This window comes from Capsicum annuum, unplaced genomic scaffold (genome assembly GCF_002878395.1).
Source record: "Capsicum annuum cultivar UCD-10X-F1 unplaced genomic scaffold, UCD10Xv1.1 ctg72694, whole genome shotgun sequence".
Classification (NCBI taxonomy): Eukaryota; Viridiplantae; Streptophyta; class Magnoliopsida; order Solanales; family Solanaceae; genus Capsicum; species Capsicum annuum.
In genome coordinates, this window is record NW_025882638.1 from 1 (window position 1) to 3,390 (window position 3,390).

The window sequence follows — 3,390 nt, forward strand, 5'->3', positions numbered from 1 at the left end:
TTTGTTTGTTACTGTTGATGCTAAAGAAAAAAAAATCCTCTCCCTTTATATGTGTGTATATGTGTATATATATATTGTATTTTTTTTCTTTTTTGGTCCTTTCTTTTTGGATAAAAAAAAAGAGGGGGTGTGACGTGGGTAGGGTTAGGTAGGGTTAGGAAGGTAGGGTATGGGATAGTGAGGTGGTGATTTGTCATTTTTTTATTGGAGAGGGTTGTTAGGGTGTTAAAAGAATAAAAGTTTGTTAGGGATTTTGTTGAGAGTTATTTTTTTTTGTATTTTGTGGGATGTAATTACGTGGGTGAGGGTATAAGATAGAAATGAATAAAATTGAATTTTTAAGGGGGACAAAATTACGTGTCTACAACTACCAGGTTATATAATACATGGACTACAACCTATATAAACTCTGATTTTCCCCTTCTTTGTTTCATCAAACAAGTGCTCTCCACCTACAAGAAATACTACTCTTTTCTTTAATCTCAGAATCAAAACATTATGGCTGTCACCACCTTCACTGAGGAGAACACTTCTCCACTTCCTCCCAAAAGAATATTCAAGGCCTCCATTGTTGATTCTCATAACTTGATCCCAAAGTTGATGCCACAAGCTATCAAAAGCATTGAAGTTCATGGTGACGGAGGTGCTGGAAGCATCAAGACTATCAATTTTCCTGACGGTACAATCACCAAAACTATTCTTTTATATTTTGTGCAAAAGTACTCTGATTAGTACTATCGACTTAATCCTTTCTGTACATGCGTAGGTGGCAATTTTAAGTCTATAAAGTATCGTGTTGATGAGCTTAATGAGGAGACATACACGTATAAGTACACATTGATCGAAGGTGATGGCTGGTAGACAACCTTTAGAAGATAACTTATGACGTGAAGTTTGAGCAGTCAGCAGATGGTGGTTCCATCTCTAAGGTGACTAGCACATACTATACTGTGGGAGATTTCAAGCTCAAGGATGAGGAAATTAAGGCAGGCAAGGAGAAGGTCTTGGCAATGTTCAAAGCTGTAGAAGCCTATCTCCGTCAGAATCCTGAAGCCTATGCTTAGAGGGTTGCTATGTTATGGGATGGTTGTTTTTCTCCGAGTCCTTTGCCTTTCATGTTTGTCGCAGCAATAAGTATCTTCTGGTGTGAATTGTTGTAGGCTATTTTTATGGTTAAAACACTGATAATCCTAAGTATTTTTTTTCTATGCCAATCTTCATCTTCATTTGTCATTTCATATTTGCTCGGAAAGTTGAAAGAGGTGAGTAATGGTTGGTGACTAATTTAAGTGAGAATCCTTACATTGAGAATGTAGAAACTAGCAACAACAATAGCTTCTTCTTTGCAGATTTTGAAATGCATAACAGCTTAGTCCTTAAATGAGTCAAAAAAAAAAGAGAAATGGGGAAGTGATCACTCTAGTAACAGTGACAGTTTCTCTTCTAACATAACGCTTCTAGTCAAAGCGTATATGACTTCAGATAATGAAATTGTTGAGACAAAATATAATAAAATAGATAAACTGTGGTCTCTCTAATAGTTCAACTTTTAAACGAGACACTCAGCCAATTTTAACATGGTATCAGATCAGACAAAAAGTCTTAGAGCTTCAAATCTCATCACCACCTAAGAAACATACATAATATTTTCACGTGTTTGGTACCTGAATAAAAAGAATCAGCATCACACCTGAGGAGAAATTGCAGCCTCCAGAGCATCGAGTCTTCACAGACAGATGGAATTATTGATGTGAAAATTCATACACACATCAAATAGCATCTTGGAAATAGCTTCTGAAACTCTCAGTTCTCTCTTGACAACTGCTGAATTTGACTGTTTACATAGAATTAGCGGGAGAGCATGTCGTTGATGCTGTACAGGAAAAAAACACAAGTATATAATACCAGGAAACAAACTGTAGTTCAATAAAAACAAGCAACAGGTTGTGCAGCCTTAACTACATCGAGGCAATCATGAATGCAAGCGGACTAAAGGGTTGTGCATATTGTGGTGGGTCTGGTCATCGTATCCGTGACTGTCCAAAGCTAGAGCACCAAAAGAGCGTGCAGACAGCCAATTCAAGGAGAAACTACTTTGGTTCTGGAGGTTATTGTGGAGAAATTTAATTCCCTTGCCATGTGTTATCCTCTTTTCTTTGTAGCTTGATACTAATAGTTACTGTTATTAGTTTTCAATGTCAAATGTAATATTTATGGCTAATTTAAAAGTTGTTGTTTCTTGAAAAGTTACTGCTAATAGTTATGTTTAACTTTTTGCTCCAGAATCACAGATTTATTTTAATGTTAGACAGATGTGAAGGTTTATTTTACATTATCAATATTTATCCTCACTTTGAATCATAATACTGGAGTTGAGGAATGTAAATATTTGTAGACTATTGCCATTAGCTGAATTTCTACCACAGTTTAACTTGGTTGTTCATGATTGCAAAATTGATGATTCTTCAACCAGAAAGAAACAATTATGTATTGATGAAATCATTCTCTCATGACCAAATCCTGATCTATCAAGGGGCCCGGTAATACAACAAAATAAAAAACTCTTTTCTGTTTACACGATAAAAATGTAGTAGAATTAGGCATACCCCTATGAACAAAAGTAAGATAAAAATGTAGTAGAATTAGGCATACCCCTATGAACAAAAGAAAGATAAAAATGAAAATCCTTAAAGACAAAAAAAGGGAAACCTGGTGCACCAAAGCTCCCCCTATGCGCGGGGTACGGTGAAGGGCCGTACCACAACGTCTATAGTACGCAGCCATAACCAGCATTTCTGCAAGAGGCTGTTTCCACGGCTTGAACCCGTATCTCCTGGTCATATGGTAACAACTTCACCAGGTACTCCAAGGTTCTCCTTCCAAAAGACAAGTCCATATAATTGGATGACCATTTCCAAGTTCCTGTATACCAACAAAAGAGAAGCTAAGCACAAAACAAACCGATCCTTAAGCTATAGCAATTCTACACACTGGAAACCAATGCATATGGACAAGCAAAAGCATATATTTGGCCTGCTATGAAAATGACTACAAGAATAGATAATGCATGGACTAGTACCTATATAAACTCTGATATCCCCTTTCTTTGTTTCATCAAACAAGTGCTCTCCACCTACAAGAAATACTACCCTTTTATTTTCTTCTCAGAATCAAAACATTATGGCTGTCAACACCTTCACTGAGGAGAACACTTCTCCACTTTCCCCCAAAAGAATATTCAAGGCCTCCATTGTTGATTCTCATAACTTGATCCCAAAGTTGATGCCACAAGCTATCAAAAGCATTGAAGTTCAAGGCGATGGAGGTGCTGGAAGCATCAAGACTATCAATTTTCCTGACGGTACAATCACCAAAACTGTTCTTTTATAT

The 3,390-nt window shown here is 36.8% G+C and overlaps 1 long non-coding RNA gene and 1 pseudogene across 1 annotated transcript; one reads left to right on the forward strand and one right to left on the reverse strand.

The window, feature by feature from the left end:
- Window positions 1-37: 37 nt before the first annotated feature.
- On the forward strand, window positions 38-1,214 carry LOC124894279 (annotated as a pseudogene).
- A 167-nt stretch (window positions 1,215-1,381) lies between these two features.
- Window positions 1,382-3,371, reverse strand: LOC124894280. The gene is made up of 3 exons (XR_007051117.1): window positions 3,080-3,371; window positions 2,710-2,922; window positions 1,382-1,873 (listed from the first exon to the last, which is right to left on the reverse strand). It is a non-coding gene; the product is annotated as an uncharacterized LOC124894280 (long non-coding RNA).
- Window positions 3,372-3,390: the final 19 nt, after the last annotated feature.